The 21,536-nt window shown below is 44.9% G+C and overlaps 1 protein-coding gene across 2 annotated transcripts in view; it reads right to left on the reverse strand.

Moving 5' to 3' along the window:
- The window catches only part of CAMTA1 (calmodulin binding transcription activator 1), a 3,643,069-nt gene that overhangs the window by 1,022,957 nt on the left and 2,598,576 nt on the right, over window positions 1–21,536 (reverse strand). The window lies entirely within an intron of this gene.

Genomic DNA, 21,536 nt, shown 5'->3' on the forward strand with positions numbered 1-21,536 from the left:
TCAATTCAAGGTGTTTCCTATTTTCAGTGATCTTTATGTAAATTACATAGTGCACTTGTACATTTCTGACCGTGGCTTCACCACATCAGATGTATCCAGCTGAAGAGCCATATATGTTTAATAGAGGGAATTCCAATGTGAAAACCCCACAAGGGTAGATCAAGCGATAAAGGTGTGCGGAGGAGAAAGAGCTCTTCCTCTTGATGTTCGTAAGGACCAACTGATCACCGGGGAATGTCAAGTTTCATGCTGTGAGAAACAGCAATGCCCTTTTCTGACTTTAAGGGCTGTATTAAATTAAGATTTTTTTGCCATCAGATATTGCAATGAGATTTTCCTGGATCGGTGGCACGCAGGAATAGTTTCACCTTCATGGGGAGCGTGACCGCGCATCGAGAAGATATGAAACTGAACAGGTTGCCTCCCTTTTGGATTGGGGTCCAATATGGAAGAACTGACAGGCTACTGCGATGTGTTCGATTCTGAGGGGCCCGGCTCTCAGGATGAATGCTCTTAATTGTTATTTAGTCCACCTGAGTGCAGTGTAGACAAGTCAGCTCATGATCAAGGGAACAATTCTAAGAAACTGTTGCTGTATTCTCTGCATCTGCCCATCAATCATCTGGGCTCCCTTTCCATGTGTATACTAGTGTGCAATTCATTTAAAATTTATTATTAAAAATTTCACCATCAGCATGAATGTCATTACTGTAGTGGGCACCAGCTAATTATGCAGAGAGTCCCCGCGGACAGGCAGAACTTGTTACAATAGACAAACTGTCACAGGATCTACAATCATTCACATGAGGCTCGCTGTACTGTACATGCAGCACATCAATACTGTGTCATTAATTTGAGAAAACAATTACACCGGCTGCCGAGATGGTCCTCGACTATCTTTTAAACCAGCCGAGAGGTTTCATAAGGCTTAAATCCCGAGGCAACTCATTTGTCCAAAGCCCGGAGACCTTCAGATCCATCTCGCTGATCGCCCACCTTGCAACTGGGGATACAATTGACCTTGGGCATCTCTGTTGATTGAGGTCTTGGGGCACAGGTTGCTCCACTAACAATGACGCTGGTGAATTCACAGGTGACAATAATGAGGAAGGCTGACAAGGACACAACGAAAGACAATTCTCTAGTCTAGCATTGCAAAAGGTCTACCTGGTTTCTATGGTCGAAATCATGATTATGAGCTTCATTTCACTCCCTGAAGGTGTGGAAAATACATTTGAATGGACACACAAAGGAGAAGACAAGATTGCCAAGAAATTAACAAAGTATTGTTGAGCAAATACATCGAATTCATGATGGGATAACATATGTTTACACAGTCCTGGGATTTTCTGAATGTCATTAAAACTGAAAGGACCCAGCCTGATTTGCATACAGTCTTTTCGCTTCTGTGATGCTTGGCAGGCGAAGAACAATGGTCTGGAGGGGTGCCTAGATCAATGCCGAGGTTATGATTAATTCCAAACCTTCCAGCCATCACCTCTTTTGTTTTGCTTAAGTCACCCCGAGTGGGATGGGTATGCCCAGACATGGGTCCCGAGCCTGCTGGGCTTAGAGACACAAGCTACTCCTTACTGATGATGTCCAATGAGGCCAAAACATGTCTGGGGATGCTTGTGGTCTCGTGCAGAAGCGGGATGTGATCCAGCAGTTTCATCTGGACTGCCCCTTTTGGGGTGGGACCAAGCCTGAATTTCATATGGTCTTTCCCTTTCTGTAATGGCTTGGCAGGTGAAGAACGATGGTCTGGAGGGTTGCCAAGAGCAATGCCAGAGGTTAGGATTAATTCCAAACCTTCCAGCCATCACCTCTTTTGTTTTGCATAAGTCACCCCGAGTGGGGTGGGTATTCCCAGACATAGGTCCCGAGCCTGCTGGGCTTACAGACACAGGCTACTCCTTACTGATGATGCCCAATGAGGCCAAAACATGTCTGGGGATGCTTGTGGTCTTGTTGCATAAGCGGGATGTGACCCAGCAGTTTGGTCTGGACTGCCCTTTTTGGAGTGGGACCAAGCCTGAATTTCATATGGTCTTTCCCCTTCTGTAATGGCTTGGCAGGTGAAGAACGATGGTCTGGAGGGTTGCCCAGAGCAATGCCAGAGGCTAGGATTAATTCCAAACCTTCCAGCTATCGCCTCTTTTGTTTTGCATTCAAACTGAAAGGCCATTCTTAGATATGGGACATATAGTTATTTGTGTGTTCATTTAAAATTCATTTATAAGGTGCCCATTGAGAAAAGCAGCCACTTTGTGACACCACGGGTGAAAGGGGGGGGGGGGGAGAGAGGGCTGATCTTCGCAGCCTTGTCAAATTCAGATCAAGTAAGTGCAGAGAGGAGGGGAGGGCGTAAGTGCAAGAACATGAAATGGATATTCAGAACCAAAGCAGTTGAGTTTGACTGAGACTTTGACAAAGGTTCTAAATTGAGGGAGGAGACCCTTGTTGCACCTGTTACCATATAAATGCTGATTAAACCCATTTCTTTCCACCTGGCCTTGTGTATTAGTTATGATGGACCCCATTCCATATGCTTTATCAGCAGCTGCAATATCATAATCAGAGGGACAAGAGTAATCATCTGTGATTGACGGGGACACTAAGTTGTTCATCACTGTTCACAAGGATATCAGTGATTGTCACCTGTATCTTTTTGGGCACATTTGAATTAAGATCATTTGAAGAAAAGCACATTAAGAGGATCTTGCAAGGGTTGCTGGGTTTGAAAGGGAACCCTCTTGATTTATAGATACAGGGGTTGCCCAATGGACCACATATATCCATCACCAATGATGGCCAGCTGCCATGCATCCATTGGTGTCAGGAGCATGTATGGTGCTGCCGGCACCCCAATTAAGGCTTTGCCTATGATCTGTTATTAATGTGTATGACCGCATCGGACAACACTTAACCTCCCTTAACCTTTTCACTGATACGTGGATTCCACCGGCTACCCTCAAATTCAATTTCCCCACGATGATCATGTCCTCCAAGAAAACCAGACGTATAGAAAAAGGCATGCTCTGGTCAACATGTGATAGACTTGAACATACCTGCATGCTCTGATAGCACACGTTGGGGGCCTTCGTTCATAAGCTTTCACAACCATTACATCAGCCCAGCCTAGTCAATGTCATGCAATTCCTTCCACTCGATTTCAAATATGTGGCAAAGATTATACTTTTGGGACGGCACATTTTTAAGGTAGCGTGTAAGAACCTGACTTTCTTTGTGGGCCATTAAGACAACAAACGTTCATCGCAGAGCCTAGCCTCTCCAGTGGAGATTCTGGCTCTTGACTTGGTGTAGTGGGCGATACACATGACCACCACTGATCAGGTTGGAGTCAATGCAAGTCACAAATCAAAAGCTCCACAGGCTGGAGCCTATATTACATAATCTGGCTCATCTTGTGGAATGTCAACCAAAGAAATGCCAAATTATCCAGAAGGGGTCAATGACGGGGTCCGTTGCATACTCTGGTGCTGCACTCAACTGCTACCAGAGAGCACAAGCGATCTCTCTGAAAAAGTGCAGTGGCTGGAGAAATGCTGGTGGTGTGAAGAGTTTATGGAGTTGTCATTGCAAATATCACAGACCTAGTTGGTGTGGCATTGAGAGGGTTTATTTGATTATTGTCCTTTTGTTTTATAGAACATGACTGTTGACATAAGTGGCTTCCCAGAGTAAGGACTGATATAAACCTAAACCCAATGTCTCTTGATACATTGAGGCCTTGAGCTTACACCCAAACGTTCCAATGGTGGAGGAATAGCTTTAAATCAGGATGGTTGGGTTCCACATTGTGGGTGCCGGTACAGAGAAAGCATGTCCTCCTTTGTGACTAAGTCTAACTCTGGGCACCTTAAGGAGTGCTCTGTTGGGTTATCTCAGAGCTGATATTGTTAGATAAGGAGACCTTTCATGTGACAGACAAAGCTGGGAAAAGCAGGTAGTAGCCTTATAGATAGATGACTTGCAACTTAAGATTCAAAGCCTTTTCAAATTTAAACGGACAATGATTTACTATGTTGACTGATGTTGGGCAAGCGCCCATAGATACAGACCAAACCAAGAAGGCCACAAAGCATCTGTACCTCCACACATCATAACTTTATTTCTTTCAGAATTGAGCCGCTTTTTCACTTCGGCAACCTTGGCATCTGGAAGCCTTCCATCCAAGTGACTAAGGAGCGGACCGCCATCTGCCTATTTAAAAAGAGGAAGTCCATAGGATGCCACCGAAACAGGAAGACATCGGACGCCCAGATTGTATATGGGAGGTGACAAAGTAGAGCTCACATTGAAGGGAAAAAGAGATATCCTGGGTCTCGTCTGGCAAACAAAGAGAAAAAACACAAAAGAACTGAGCCAGAGGGGACATTGTCCCACTGTCTACAGAAGACGATATTATGGTCGACCATATTATAGACCGCTAATAGGTCTAATAGGACCAGAGTGATTGTCCTGACCGATGCAGGGTCCTGTAGATAACTCAGACCAAATTGATTGTATTTGTAATACATTTTGTTTATAATACACACATATTCTTGTGACTCCAAGCCCAATCTAGTGTAAAAAGGTTTTCACTTCAAATATCTCACACAGATGTTATATTACAGCAGTATAAAACACATCATTAGAAAATATACAAAAGCATAATTGACATATACTTAACAAGATAAGTCCCTTAGACCTCTACCTAAAAATATTCAGCTGCCTGATATTAGACTAAAATGCAAGACCAGGGGCTCAAAGGTATCTCTATAAAATGAAAAGTCTTTTCTTTTTCTATATTCATGTTAAATGTACAGGATCCAAGCGGTCCTTTACCCAAGGAGGTAAATGTACAGGATCCCAGCGGCCCTTTACCCAAGGAGGTACATTTACAGGATCCCAGCGGCCCTTTACCCAAGGAGGTAAATGTACAGGATCCCAGCGTCCCTTTACCCAAGGAGGCAAATGTACAGGATCCCAGCGGCCCTTTACCCAAGGAGGTACATTTACAGGATCCCAGCGGCCCTTTACCCAAGGAGGTAAATGTACAGGATCCCAGCGGCCCTTTACCCAAGGAGGTACATTTACAGGATCCCAGCGGCCCTTTACCCAAGGAGGTAAATTTACAGGATCCCAGCGGCCCTTTACCCAAGGAGGTAAATGTACAGGATCCCAGCGTCCCTTTACCCAAGGAGGTAAATGTACAGGATCCCAGCGGCCCTTTACCCAAGGAGGTACATTTACAGGATCCTAGCGGCCCTTTACCCAAGGAGGTAAATGTACAGGATCCCAGCGTCCCTTTACCCAAGGACGTAAATGTACAGGATCCTAGCGGCCCTTTACCCAAGGAGGTACATTTACAGGATCCCAGCGTCCCTTTACCCAAGGAGGTAAATGTACAGGATCCCAGCGGCCCTTTACCCAAGGAGGTACATTTACAGGATCCTAGCGGCCCTTTACCCAAGGAGGTAAATGTACAGGATCCCAGCGTCCCTTTACCCAAAGAGGTACATTTACAGGATCCCTGTAATTTGTAAAGGCAGCATCCCCTAGTGTGTGAGTAGTGCATACCAGTGCCCACTATGCCACATTGGTGCTTTCTCAGCTAGTACACCCTCTAACATGTGAAATGTCACATGGTGGAGAGGGCTTTCCATGCTTCCCTGGCAGAAGCTGTTGGAAATAGGGATTAGTACTGGAGTGAGCCGGGGTGGCCGGAGGATCAGAGACTAAGCAGGCTAGTGATCTTAGCAAGGAGGACTGCATGAGAAGGCTGCAGCATATCAAAGAGACTTGAGGCATTTGTTAGTTCTAAATAATACACTTGCTCATACAAGATGTTCACCTGAAGTTAAGGTATCTCCAACCAGTTGGAATAGGCAGAGCTGACACTGGGCCAGATCTTCCCGGATCCGAAAACAATGTATCCTCGGCTATCGGATCCAGCTCCCCAATCCAGGGAACTCCATGGGCACTCAACGGAGCCCGGATATGAACTGTGGTCACTCGGTTCAGAGGCGAGAGAATTCTCCACAAGACTCTGTGGAATCCCTTGTTAATACTGCACTCTGCAGGATATACTAATGTACATTTCATTTAGCTTTAAAAGGGGTGCACATTTTATACTTTGAGGGGCTATTTCCAAGGTGTTCGTGATTAATTTTCGGAGGGACTGAGATGCAAATATTTATGGAGATGTGAGTAAAATACCCCACCCTCTGACCCCCTCCACTGATGTTGCCACATCTGACCCGCCTCACCACCCGCTGAGTAGGATCCCCCAGTAGAAAAAAGTCAATTTCCAGCACTGGAAACAGGTGCTTGGATTTAAAGGTACGCATGTGATGAAAAGGAGACCGACATTTATTGAATGAAGGAGTCTGCATTCTAAATGTGGACCAAGCCATAGATCCTCAGGCCTAAAAATCTTGGTGACCTCATTCCTCATTTAGTATCTTAATATGTTTATGGAGATCACAATGGTGCCGAAAGAATAGGGGGGGAGAGGAATGGGGTAGCTCGTCCTACCAGCAACCGGACAGTCACCACATCCATGCTGCCCTTTGACTTCTCTGCCTCTGAGTTAAGAGCTGAGTGGGCACAGAGATTTCTCTGTGTTTTCGTTCCCTGATCATTAGCTATTTCCATCCCTCCTTTTTTTGTCTTACATATTCTCTTTCGTTCCTTGGAGAACACGGTAACGCGAAGGCCTCCTCGGGCGGCCTGCTCCTGCTGCTGCGCGACGGTGGCCAAACACCAGCCTGTCGCTTCAAAGCTCGCCGCCTGTGCAGGATCGATCGCCCTGATCAGTAGTGCACAGCATGCAAAGCTGCCCGGCTCTGATGTGCAGACACCCACAGTGAGAGCGGTGAGCCGTCAGCTGCCAGTAGCGTCAGACATAGCCGGAGATTAGAGAAATCCAAGGGGATGCTGGTACTGCGTGGTGGGCACTGTTGTGTGAACTACCACTAGCACGCACAACACGCCATCTTTTGAGCTGTCCTGTGAGCGCGCAAAAAAAAGCCAGTGGTCGAAGTGGGTGGGAGAAGTTGCGAGCAGTGCTCCTCGGCTTTTTTTTAATTAAGTTTGGCCATTCCTACGCTTTTATTTTAAAAGGAAACCATTCTGGAATGGCTTCGTTTTAAAAGAAAAGTGTAGGAAAATGTTGAAACTTGCACTTCAGTGCACTGCACTGCACTGAACGTTCCCTTAAACAGCAGGTGTGTTTGTTTGGGTGTTCGGATTGCATGCGGAAGATGCGTGGCGGTGGGGTTTGTGGGGAGGAGGGGCAGGCCTGCAGTGAACATAGTTCCACCACTTCTTTTTGTACACGTCGACCACTGCACACATCCTATCGTATGCAGACAGGCGAAGCTCGGACAAGCATGCTTCTAGCACAAAACAAAGTCTGTGCGCTCTACAGTGGACCACAAGATGGCGAAGGCTCCCAATGGCTTTGACTGCGGCGCTGCGCATGCCTACTGAAGTGCGCAGACACCATAGACAGCAGCGCCAGGCAAAGAAATCCACAAGCAGCCGGGTGACGGATGCGCAGCGGGGTCATAGATATAGATTCGCAACGTAAAGACGGCCTCTGCGCAGCTTCCAGGTGGCGCGCGTCGAAACCGGAACTATCTCCAATATTGGCTTCCAGGAAAAAGAATTCGAAAATCTGACTAGCCATAGACATTGAAAAACACCTCAAGAAGGGCCACACTATAAAAGAGAGAAAGAGGACTTGGATAAACCGTCAAAGGGGAATCTAAAAGCCGTCTAGATCCTCCTTCAATCTAAGCATGAACGCTGTTTTTCCTGCCAAATGCTTGAAAATAAATAGTGCGGCGCTGGGAAGAGGTGTTGTGATAGCTTTGGCTGAGACTCCATTTGGAGCAGGCTGGCATAAACATTTTGTATGCCAGGTACGTTGCTCCAACGGCTTCATGCGGACAAATGAGTGATCTCGAGACTGACTCACTGATGAGGCGCGATATTGCGCTGTACAGCGGGGGTTTATAGCCTCTGCCGCTGACGAAGCAGCATTCATAACCACGGATACGAGTGCACGTCTGAATCATTATTTATTATACACACACACACACACACAGGCAGAGGCACACTCACACTCTTCTTAACTCAAGAGAGAAAAGCATGTAATTGACTTTTCTGGAACGGAAGTTGTTTTGCATGCAAAAATGGAGTCCAGTTGAACAATCCCCACACTGCAGTATGGTGGTAATAGTAAACATGTGGCAGCTTAAATACCGCTTGCGTTTAAACAACACCTATTTATGAGTTGGGATTGTGTGGGATATTTGCAGCATCGTGTACATACAGAGTATTTACGGAGGAATACGCCATATGTACACTATAAACAATATTTTATTAACCCCATGTGGTAAATGTACCATGTGATCCCAGCTCCTAATTCGAAGGTATTTTAAAAACGGCAGGTATTTAAATTACCCCATTTTGTGACGTTGCCATCACACGCAGCATAACGTAACCTCACAGAGCAGGAACACTGCTGGGTGCCAAATCGACCACCCATTGGGAACGGCTGTGCTTCTATATCGTTGCGGATGCTGGAGCACTGGGTTCCAGGTGGCATCGTGACAGGGCATGCAAGTCACATGGCGCAGTGCCGAGGAAGTCTCTGCTCAACCTACAAGTGACAGGTTCACATACTTAGCCTTTAATTCCTCTGAGAAGTACCTGTAAATGAAATGTGTATTAATAACACCGGGTTTGTATTGTGCCACTCAACGGTAGCAGCTACTGTAGCGAAGGCTCTATAAGTGCAAGTTATTTTTAGGCCATTCTTTTTTAGGTCATTTTCATGTGTGTGATTGTGGGCTACTGATAGGCTTCTAAATTGACATCACACTTGTGGACTAACGATAGGCTTCTAAATTGACATCACACTTTTATTCTGAGCTGGAGCATACATTTTTGGGGTTTGATATGTTTTTTTTTGCCAAACCATAGCCTGGTTGAATAGTTTTGCATGGCAGATTGTCCTTCTTTTTGCCGTACCACCTAACGGCACTTACAAATGTCTAATGTTGATTGTCCTTAATCTATGTAAGTCCCCCCATGCATTGTCCCTGGCGACCACCTGGTCAGCATATCACTCAAATTCACCCAATTGGACGTAGCACACTGATTTCCATCAAATCTGATACCGTATCTATTGTACGTACTCTTGCAATCAAAAGAGCATTGCTCTATCTGTATGTACATAAATAAATAAACAAATGAAATAAATAATTATGTATCTCCGATTCTTCCAATTCGCAAGCAATGTAATAATAAGTGCTTTTGCCCAATTAATGTAATGGTACTCAATTGATTGACCTCAGAAAGATCCAGGGCAGAGTCAGCCCGGCTGGCATTTAAAATGATATTTGAAGGGAGCACTTTAACTTACTCAGACTGATAGTTTGTGTGATGTAGTACTTCGCCTGGTTGCTATGGAGAGGCTGCATAATGGGGAACTGTGTGGTGTGCACATGTCAGACACACTGGGCTTTTCTTGACATTTTGTCAACAAAACATGAGCTGTCACGAGAGAAGAATAGACATGGGACTGACACCTTCCAGCTAGGTTGACTATTTTGTGTCCTCAAGAAACACTCCCTCAATGTAGCAGGTGCACAGAGACACACATCTCGTACCCAGGCGCTGTCTTCAGACACCCACGGGCTCATGTTCATTAACCATCGGACATGTGAAGTGCAACGTTTGCAGGCATTTGCACAGGGGCAAAAGCTGCCTGCTGCACAAATGTATGGCAGTGGTGTAAATTTGCACTGTCCGATTTTTTTTTTGTGCCGGTGTAAATCCCAGTGCAAAAATGCACCGCACTGGTGCACTTTTGATATACTACGGCGCTTCCTGCCTGTGTGCTTTTTAAAGGAAGTGATCCACCTCAAACACGCAATTGCTCCACATCATATCACTCACTGCACGCTCCTGATTAAAGCAAGCCCAGCTTAGAGCACATTCCACTCTCTGGGCTCCTACGCTTGCTCATGAGGGCTTCCCAGATACTGCATGTACTCTAAGCCAGTAAAGGCACTCGCTTCTAGCTGATGCTGGCAAAACAGTGAGATCAGCAAAATGGCGGCTAACCTTTCTGCAGCAAAATGACGGCTAACCTTTCTGCAGCAAAATGAGAAAGAGTAACTTAGTTACGGAGGTGATACGGGGACAGAGGGATGTGCCAGCTCGTGGTGTCATGCCAGACTGACTTAAAAGGCCTGAGGGAAGCAAGGGCATTTAACAGGAGCTGCAACACCTTTACTTTCCTGTGCGTCCCACCGTCCTGTGATTTCCTCTATTAGGACTCTGCGTTAGGCCCAAGTGCTAAGGGCCACGGGGTAGCTTCATCTGTGAAGAACTCCTTCCATCTCAGAACTCAATGCGCTTCAGGCAGGGGCAGTTCTTCAAAAGTTAAAAAAAAAAGGTCTGTCAAGGAAAGCAGAAAAGGAGCGTTTTCAAAACAGGCACAGCCCCTTTTCTATTTCCATCACGGTACCAGTGTTGTGGAGGAGGAGGTGCATCGTGGTGTTATGGCAAAAAATGACAGCTGCCTGCAGAGAAGTAGATTGTAGATGGGTAGAGCTGGTGAACGGGAGTTACTGGAGGGTGCCATAGCCTGCCTGGCACCACGAGCTCTCCACAATGGTGAAGTCACTCATGGTGGCATTACTAACCCTTTAATATATGGGACCAGATGGCTATTTAACCTACTAATGAAAACACATTTTCTACTTCGGGCCAAGCAAGTACAAATGGACTATTCACTGCTTTCACAGTCCTTCTCTCCCAAAAGGGACACACCTTTACATTTACAATTACATCTGCATGGGTGACTGGAACAAGTCAACGAGGATAGCACAGGGGCAATGCGCTGGTCTTGGAAGCAAGACCATGCAGAGCAACAGTGGTTCGAATCCCAGATCTGCACTTAGAGCCCAAAATCAGGTGTGGTATTAGGCACATTATAAACAAACAATTGCATTAAATAAATCTAAATGGTAGTACCTCATTTATTTAAAAAAAAAAAAAAAAAGAGGTTGTCACTACTTAGGTGAGTTCTTCATCTGATCTCCTAGCCTGGCAGAGTACCCCAATAACTCATGAACTAACTAAGAATATTGTCCTGCCACTATTGATTGTAAGATCCTGACCCTAGATCATGTTGTTGCCACCTAGAGAGACCATGCTTAAATATCTACACACAGTTCTAATAGCATATATCTCTAAAAATATCCTGCTTGCAAGTTATTGGCCGCAATCATCTCTAAAATCCACATTATTAAAGTGTACGTGAGGACTTCCTACTTGCTCATTCAGGTGCTCTTCTTTAAACATGATTGGGATGCATCCCCCAAGAATCAAGTGAATGAGCGTTTGTGGAGAAATCTTAGCTGGTCCAGCGCGCACCTTAGACATGAAACTGACACTCACCACTCCCGGGTTTCAGCAATTTATTTGGCAGCAATGAGTATTATAATCTTCAGAAACACGCGCCGGATGTTGAGGGGATCTACTGTTTACTCATTCATCCATCAGTCATAAAGACAAATTAAACCTCTTCAAGTGCCATTTCTGTAAACATTATGAGTGACTCAACCCTATTGGCAAAAGTGAGGGGGTACTCAATATCCTCTAACCTTATATTTGTACTCAAAACTGCAGAGGAACATGTCATACCCAGTCCCCTCGGCTTACCTCACTAGGGCCCCATCTTCAGACTCAGATATGGTTCATGGGACGCCTTCCAAAATGTCCCACAGATCAGTGCAAGAAATCTGGCCCACGTATCGGTCAGATTACATAACTCATTATAAGAATGACAACCAGTATCTTAACTCAGTTTTTCATCACCCCCTTGACATACTAGTCCCTCCCCCGCCCGATCGCATTTCCTCTTGCAAATCCTCGTTGGCGCTATTAAATATTTAGATAAAAACAACTCATAATTTGACGCACCAATGGCGGTGAATATAATATAAGGCATATTTCGCACTGTATTCATGTTTCCCGCAAAGTTCTGCTTATCGACACATTTTACAAGCAAGCTGCCACGTAACCAAGGAATAATGCCGCTGTAATCAGGAACGCCACAGTGGCTGCCAGCGTTTGGCCATTTCAGCTTGCGGAGTCGCTCTATTCCTCAGGTCATCTACGAAATGTGATGATGATATTGAATAGTCCCTGTCACCAATACAGGTGCAATCTTAAGCTAGAGCGCACATAAGCTTCTCCATATTAATACTCAGCCAGTGCTTATGGCCAATACAAGTATCACTAGAGTGTATAACATGATTTTGTCTTCATTTTCCATAGAAACGTACAGTGTTGTCATTAACATATGTTAATTCCGGGGAGACATTTAATCTTGAAGTACGATAATTACTATACAAAATATAGCTGGTTACTATGTCTATGTTTATGAAACTTGTTTGTATAAGAATGACAATCATTCTCACCCGGAGGTTTGTGATATGCCTGCACCTTGTGCAGCTATCAGTTGACATCTGTTGACATCCATTGTTTTTTTTCACACATAGAACATCTGGAAATATTCAATATTTTTCAGACTTTGGCCCAGGTATGATACATCATGTGCTGCTATGGTACAATGCCACTTTTACTGCTCTCATTATTCATAAGGAAGTTGTGGTTTCATTACACAGTGAATAGCTGACGGAGGATGGATCACCACAATAGATCCTTCCAAATCCTAATTGTAAATGCAGTATAAAGTTACTTAGAAATTAATGTCAACTGTTTCCATTCAATACATTCATTCAGGCCCATCTCATCGCTTCCATAGATGCTGGATCCACTGTTGTTCTTTTTGGAACATCACATTCGCAGATTCTGACTTTCGAAAACTAGGTCAACGTTTCCTTTGAAGTGTAACACCAAGAGAGCAGTTGTCATTCTATTTCAAATGCAACTGCTGTGTTCTCTCATCGTAATCCGTACAGCGCTAATCGTCATTCTCACATATCTCGGAGCACTGCAAAGATGTGAGATAAGCTGCATTGCAGTTGGTAACATATTTTGTATCCATTCTGCAGGCCAAGCTATATCTAATGGTTTGGTCCAGCTGGTCAGACGATACAGGGTTGAGTTATCACATTACATGTGTCCCTGTGCTGGTGCTGTATGCCATAATGCTATTTGTTACCCCCACTTTTTTGATTCTGTGGTGCTTTGTAGTACCATATCTCTGATTTCAGGAGCTTGTTTAAGAGCAAATAGTGGTTTTGCAAAAGGGACAACCCCCAAATGCAAAATAGGCCAGTGCCTAAGGATACTTTTCTTCAGTTCATTGGTCACTTGAGAAAAAGTGGCAACTCCCACCAGTTTGTGAAGTGTCTGCTTTCTCCCTGCTTCCACTACATTGTCTTTTGGATTGTGCCAGGCACACTGTTTTGCCTGAATTCCAATCTTTTTGGGGTTGTTTGCCTTTAGGGCGCTGGGTTGAAAACTGTAATTCTATATTAATGATTGCAATCTGCTAGTTTAGAATACACACTTGTCATGAAGCCATCATAAGTAGCCTTAATATCCAGATGCAACAATGAATAGTGCGTCTGGTTGCAGTATGTGTGAATCTCAAAGGCGTTTTAAGATAGTTCAACCAATATTGACTTTTTGTGAAGTTTATTCTTAGTCCAATTCCCGATCATGAAAATATCGTTGATATACCTCTGCCAGCATCCGCTCTGGGCCACGAGAGGGTTGGTGCGGAGATATATAATGGCCTCTGTATGTTGGTAAATGTACATATTAGCAAGGCGGACAGCGAATGTGGCATCATTGCTATCCCTGACATTTGATAATAAAAAGTCACCCTTATTCGTCAAGAAATGTTTGGTGAATGCAAATTATGCCAAGGCCATTATGAAATATATGGCTACATCTGTATTGTGAGTTCTGGTGTGAGGAGGAAATTCCATGGCACTCATGTCTCAATGTGGGCGATATTGGCTTAAATAGATTCAATATATATGACCATCATTACCTGGGCTTGTTGTGAGAAATGTCAGCATTCCTGCTGAATCAGTGACAGATGATTGTCGTTTTTCAACTACCACCAGCAATATTGCACAGATTTTGATGAGGGTCCCAAAAGTGAGGTCCATCCTGATACAATGGGAGGGGGGAGAGGAGTGTGTGGTGGTGAGCTACTGCCCTTATGTATCAAACTAGAATAAGTGTAAACCCGTGGCACAATGGAACAGGAGGGCCCTTTCTTTTGTTGAAATCTAGCCATCAAGACCTACTTCACATATCACTTCTTTAATGAGGGCAGAAATAGTTCCATTTGGACCTTCACCCATTCTCTCAAAGTTCATACAATCAATCCTATTTATGTTTATGCACTGCCACTTTTGCTCCACCAAATGTATAATACATCTCTTTACACTCACCTAAATAGTTGAGGGCCCACTGATCATTCCTGGGGCAGTGGAGTGCATTCTGGTCCTCCAAATCATTCAATAGAAGGGATATGTAACCATGTGATATCCTATGTTGTATTGTCAGTATTATTTGCAAATTATTCTTTCAATCTTATCGTATGAAAGAATTTGGGTGTCTCAATGGGGGTGTTAAAAGGATCACAACTATTTGTAGGCACATGAACACCCCCCAAGCACACTCTTCCGTGGTTTTCATGTACTCGGAGGATGGGGATTGGAAGCTGTGCCCGCGACTCCCTGTAAGTCAGCTGATCCATCTCGCCAATCCATAGGTCCCTTCCTCATCCCTGCCCTCTGCCAACAAAGGGTTGCTGGTCCCCAGGTCTTTGCTCATCGTCTTGGAATCCTGCCCGTTGGCCAAGTCCATGCCCTTTTGCTCGTTCCTGGTGCATTTGGCGCTACTAACAACAACTGGAAATGATCAATGGTTTTTAGTATTTGCATTGTCACCATACCTCTCCCGAACCTAAAGGTTTTTCAGTGAATTTCAAAGGCTTTTCTATCAGAAGGTTAACCATACCTTTAACAACTTTTTTTGTGTGAATCTAGAGATGCACACAAACCTGCAACTGCAGATCCGCCACGAGGCACCTATTCCCGGGAGGATAGCTCAGCGGCAACGTGCTCGCCTTGGAAACGAGACGACACGAAGCAACACAGGTTCGATCCCCGGGTCCGTGCTTAGAAACCTCTGGGTATTAAGAGCATTATAAATCCGCAAAGAAGACATATTCCTGTAACAGCTCCTCGATGCTCGCGGGCTGTGTGAGCGCTTTAAAAATGCAAATAAATAAATTCTAAGGATTCCATTGGTAAACCCCAGAGCTGATGCTGCTAAACATGACCCTGGGTTCATTTTGCAGTCCACTTTAAAGCATTGAGACCACCCCATACAGGTGCTAATTTTCTAAAATATCTAAATTGTGCAGAGATGACCCCCACTGTGGGCACTTATATGCACTTTGGTCCCCTCTGTTTTCATCGGTTGGGCCACAAAGTGCACAAAATGTGCGTAATACCTAAGAACAGGTTTACAAGTATTTGTTCACGTCATAGGGCAAAGCAGTGCAAATGCCCCCAGCAATATGCTCACTGGGTTATGCATTTAAGATGAGTTCCCCTACAATCCGCCAACTAGTGGATTCCACAGGACTCCAATGGTTCTCGACCAGTATGAAAATGACAAGAAGGCAGAAATCTCCTCGGTTTTGGCAGAATGGGAGCAGGAGGTGGAAATGATCAAAAGGTTCCTTGTCCCGAATCTGCCTGCCAAAACAATGAAAAATCCCCTTGAGCTGAAACTAGATATAACCCATGTACATCCAATGTAAAACCTCATTTGGCCCCAAGAGACATTGGAACCTCATTACGACCCTGGCGTTAACCAATGGCGCTATTAGCGCCATGGTTAACGCCGGTAATTTACTGGATCCGCCATGGTGACATGGGGAATTACCTCCCCATTCCAAGGTTGGCGGGGCGGTAATTCCCCATTTACCATTGGCCCTTCCCCATTTCCATTTTTGCCCCATAGGGCTCAATGGGAATGGGGAAGGCGGTAATTACGGTACCGCAAAATGCAGTACCATAATCACCTTCAAGGTCCATTTTCGGGTCCTTACCTTAATGGCTGGTCCAGACCGTTAAGATAAGGACCCGCAAACGGCTGGTACAGACCAGCCGTTAAGGTCGGGACCCGCAAAGGGACCTCGTAATCAGGCGTTAAGGGATTACCGGTACCGGTAGCCTTATCGGTACCGGTAATCCCTTAACGCCAGGGTCGTAATGAGGCCCATTGTCAATGAGACCCACAGTGCTTTCTTACAATACACAATGTTTATGACTTTTCCTTTCCAAGGGCAAGGATTCCTAGCCTCCATGTTTTAGAGACTGAGTCGCTGGTGGTGGTGAGGAGGTTGCCTGTTCCGATACTTATTTGCTGTTCGATTGGACATAGCAACGATTGAAAGCCATATCAATTGCAGTAGGTATTGTACAAATATTAAATAACATAACCATTTGAACGTCCATAAGACCCATATGCTCGTCCCGGGTAGTATAGCTCATTGGCAACTCGCTTGCCTGACACAGAGCAATACAGGTTCGAATCCCAGGTTCGACCTTTTCGGTATTAAGCGCGTTTTAAAAAAACAAGTATATAATTATGATTATGCTCATTGCTCTCAATAAGTGCCCTGTCTCAGAGTGGCTTCTAGCGCTGCCATCACCGATTCACCGCCTATCGAACAAGTACATCGCTGGAACAGAGATAGATCTGTAAGGAAGGAGCCATGTTTGTTTCCTATCTGGAAGCCATATTTGATTCATACCGGGCAGCCATGTTTGTTTCGTACCGGGCAGCCATGTTTGAATTCTACCGCTCCTGCACTCCAGATCAACCATTGCACATTAACCACTCGCTCTCCAGGTGCTGGCTTGAGAAATTAGAATGATTTGTGCTTATCTTCCAAAGGAGTGTTTACAACAAATCACCAGCTGACAACTTTATACATTTCCTTATTAGCAGAAAGTTTTACTGGCTTCGCCAAGACATTTACCAGCTCTGGAGAGCTTACATATGAGGCCCATAACGGTGTCAGTGTGATCTGCAGATATATGTCTGCGGTGGTCATATAACTACGGGATCTGGACTAACCTGCCTTTTAGAACCAGTGACAAATGGGGCTGGCAGCCTAATGCTCCCTGCTAACTGCCAGGCTGCTGAGAGGAATGCAAATATAGACCACATTATCACATGCTTTATATGAGTTTGTTTTTGCTGGCTCGTAAAGAACTACAGCCCGGTGCTGCCACACATTAGCTGTTAATACCGCCGATGCATAATGTATGCATCGCTTGGAATAAACAATAAATGGCGGATTGCTGGGAATTTCCGCTTTAGAGCAGCAGCTCAAAATCTACTTGACTTATCCTCACAGTATCAAAGTGCCATACAATTATAAGGTATACAGTGGTTATATCGAATCCTTTATATCGAATGCCCATATATCGAATCTTTTATCTTGAAAACCTTTATAGTGAATGTATTTAGGGTGGGGTAAAGGGTTACAAAAAAATGCATTCACTATAAAAGTTTTCAAGATAAAAGATTGGTTATATGAGCATTCCTTATAAATGACTTCGATATAAAGACATGTAACCCAATTATTATGGGTTAGGGGAGGAAAAACTATGCAGCAGTCCACAGGTCACCCGATCTAGTAGTGCCCGTTGTTAGATGGCAAAGGGTGCAATCAGAGCCATTGCTGGGGGGGGGGCTAAGGGCGCTATAGCCCCGGGTCTTTTGGTTGTAGCGCCAGATAGAAGCTCAGGGGCTACAACCAAGAGGCTAGCTAGCCCCCAGTCCTGACAGTCCCAACATTAGCGTAGCCTGGGATCTTTTCCAGACCTAGCAACTGCTCCGGGTGCAATCCTTTACATCACTTGGGGTACTCCCTGGTCTCCTGTATGTTGCATCACTGGGATGTTATCCTGCACCCCACTGCCATGTGCCCGGTCTTCAGGTGCTCTGGGGGATCTGAAAGAGGGGCTTAGATTAGTAGGGAGAGAGGGACAATGCTGTATAACGTGGTTGCTGTATTGATGCATGCAGTTTGGAAGTACCCGGGCACATGTCGGCTTTCAGGTGGTCCTTATAGAGGCCATAGGGGCATTTATGTCCCGATAGGTGCTCCGTGTGCCTGTGGGGCCAGGGTGCATTGGCCGTGGAGGTGGTATGTAAGTTGGTAGTCGAGGTAAAGAGTTCTGTTGTTTGATATCGGGAGGCAGGGATTATAAATGGCATAGGGCTATTTGCATAGTTGGTCTGCTTGTGGTGTGATTGTGCAGGAAGAAGAGTGTGTTGGTGTTGGGGCAAGAAAGCCATACCATAAGCAAACGATCCATCTAGAATGCCAAGGGGCAATGTAACCTGGCGGAGCTTTGTGTGGGTCCCTGCAATGGCAGAGTAGGGAATGCTGCACGTCAGGATATAGAGGTACATCGTCCCAAGTATCCCCACTGTTTGTTCTAGTTGAATTGTTTCTTCTAGTTTTATTGTTGCCCTCAGGTATTTTGCTCCTTAGTATTCTAGATGGATTGTTTGCCCATGGGTTACATGTCTTTATATCAAAATATTTTATATTGAATGCACATATCCCGAATATTTTATATTGAAAACTTTTATAGTGAATGCACTTTTTTAACATTTTTTTTTTGTGGGGTCAGGGGGTCCCCACCCAAACACACTTTTCCAACCCCTAAAAACCCACCCCAACGGTTTCCCAAAATTATTGAACCCTTTACTGCACCCCTAAATGCGGCGTCGTGATTAAGAAACAAAAGGCGAGGCGGGTGCACCAAAAGGTATAGTAGCAGTGCACCTGTCTCCCTTTTGTTTCTTAATCAGAAGCTCCGAACCCCCACAGGCAGCTCTTTCACCACGCACCTCTGTGGGTAAAAAGGATGCCTGTGTGGTGCAGAACCTCTGGTAAGGAAATAAAAACAGAAATGGTGCACTGCTAATGTACCTTTTGGTACTCTCGCCTCTCCTTTTGTTTCTTGCTCAAAGGTGCCGACCCCCACAGGCAGCCATTTCACCAAGAGTCAGAGGCCATATCTGTCGGGTGAAAAGGTGCCTGTGATTAAGAAACAAAAGAAAAAAGAGAGCGTAGCAAACTGGATGACCAAAGTGCTCCCGATTCTCCGGCCGGTCTCCCAGTGCCCTCCATCGTTGGGAACAATTGCCACCTGCCCTCATCCTACCCGCTGCCTGTATTTAGGCCACGCCCCTTGTTCGAGCCCCCCTCAATGCACGCCTCTTGTTCGAGCCCTCCTTGATTGCTCATCTCAATTAAAGCACAGCCTCAAACATTATTTCCATGCTTCCCTCAATAGTTTACACCATCAAAATGACACCATTAAAAATGAAAGAAATAAAGGTCTTGTTTATGTAATAAAAAAGTAATATATATGATATGACTTTATTTCGTTTTCGCATTCCTACTTGGGTCACAGAACAGTTTCCCCGTTACCCACTATGCAATTGTTGCATTCCTGGGTAAATGTAACACACGATTAATAATTTCTAGTGAATTCAAATTAATATTTTTTTTTACTAATTGTAGTTCTAGTCGAATAGTCTCTAATCTCAATGGATACACTGCTATTTTTGGCTTTAGGCAAGACATTTTGGAGTTCTAAACTCAAAGAAAACTGAAACAAATGCAAATCAAATTAGTTTAAAATAAACATTTTAAAGTACAGAAGGAAGTCCAACAGCAGCAACTGAGATGTAATTTCCCCGGGTAATTAATCAGCTCCAATATGTTTACATGTTTGTTCTGGCGTCTGGCAACGTGCATTCCCAGGTCTAATCTAAAACTCATTGAAGGCTCGGTCCACGTCTGATCGAATTGGAGTCACGTTGGGATGGAAATTAAGAAGGCAAGCCTCTTTGTGAGAAATATATATTTATATATATAAGTAGGAAAGTTCAGTCCGATTTTATACATAGTTTGACTATACTGCTCTGATGAACCCCAATAAGGGTGAACCCAGGTATGTAGTTGTCCTGGCAGCCTTGCAAATGTCTGTCTTGGGTTGATTAAGCTATGTATAAAGAAGCACTACTATCTTAGACAAAGACAATTTCCTAGAGAAAAAGGTTTGCATTTGAGATAATTTGCAGACTGCAAACACTCTAAAAGGCACTGAACCCTGTCTGTCACATACTCATCCCCTTCCCCTTCTCCAGGGCGCTAGAGTTGCCAATGGTGTTACTCAAAACCTTGCAGTAGCATGAACCCTGTTGTTTATAGGTACCCATCTACAATGTACGTTGAGTATGCCCCCTGCCATCACCTTCCCACACCCTGTACTAGCCCCATTGACCCGCAGGACTGGTGGTGGGTATAGGTAGAATTGAGGATCTCGAGACAACCTTGGCCACACATTGGGTGTCTGTGGTTGTTATCGGGAGGATAGCTCAGGGGCATCCTGCTCGTCTTGAATGCAAAACGAGGGGAGCAACATGGGTTCGATCCTCGGGTCAGCCTTAGAAACCTCTGGGTATTAAGGACGTTATAAATAACACATTACAATTACAATCAATGAGCCCACCTTTACCTAGTGTTATCCCCTTGCACTTTACACGCCACCAGAGACCCAGAGGGCTGACAAAATGCTTTATTCCTGTGGCGTGATATCCCGCCAGTGGAATATGAGCTATGAATTCCATTGGTGTGATGTCATACTAGCAGGATACAGCATGAAGAACCATCTTGCTATGTAAGCTACACACTGCAAGGGCGTGCTCAGTGGCAATGTGATGATGACGCACATATCAGGTCCATTTCCAAGACCACAAGTAGTACCCCAACCACAATCCTAGTCATTAGCATTTCTCCCACCACCTGCACCGACTGTCCTCACCATGTCCCTACACACACTAACACCATTGCATTTACGTTACAGTGTGACCACCATGATTGTCTTAGTGTCCAAGCAAAGATGGTCTTCAAACTGTGGGGGTGGCCCACCTAGGGGGGTCCAGAGGAAATACAGAGGATCAGGGCCCTTTCAAGAAAGACTTCGAAAATATAAGCAGTTTTGGGATTTAGGGGGTCCCCCCAACAGTATTTTTACTCGATGGGCCTCAGCATAACAACTTTGGAAACCCACTGTTGTAGTCAAAGAAACAATCCAAGAGAGAAGCAGCACACTTTGCCGCCCTTATGTCTGTTGCAGGAATGAGCTTGTAAGTGTAACATATTGCAATATGGATCCCACAGCGCGTGCCGCAGAGACTACCGCATTATTTAGGCATTCTATTACAATGAGTCAAAAACATTGGGCCATTAGTCACTGTCTGAGGAGGCAGCTGCCGAGATGGTGAGATCTGGCGGTGCTGCGCCCGCACTGCCAGCAATGACTGATGCACAAATAGTGTGCATCCCCCTAATAATCCCACGTTTATCATCTCTGTGCTTTGGAGCACCTTCCGTGCCAGCTCCAGAG

The sequence above is a fragment of the Ambystoma mexicanum genome, chromosome 8, assembly GCF_040938575.1.
Source record: "Ambystoma mexicanum isolate Mex_15411 chromosome 8, UKY_AmexF1_1, whole genome shotgun sequence".
Classification (NCBI taxonomy): domain Eukaryota; kingdom Metazoa; phylum Chordata; class Amphibia; order Caudata; family Ambystomatidae; genus Ambystoma; species Ambystoma mexicanum.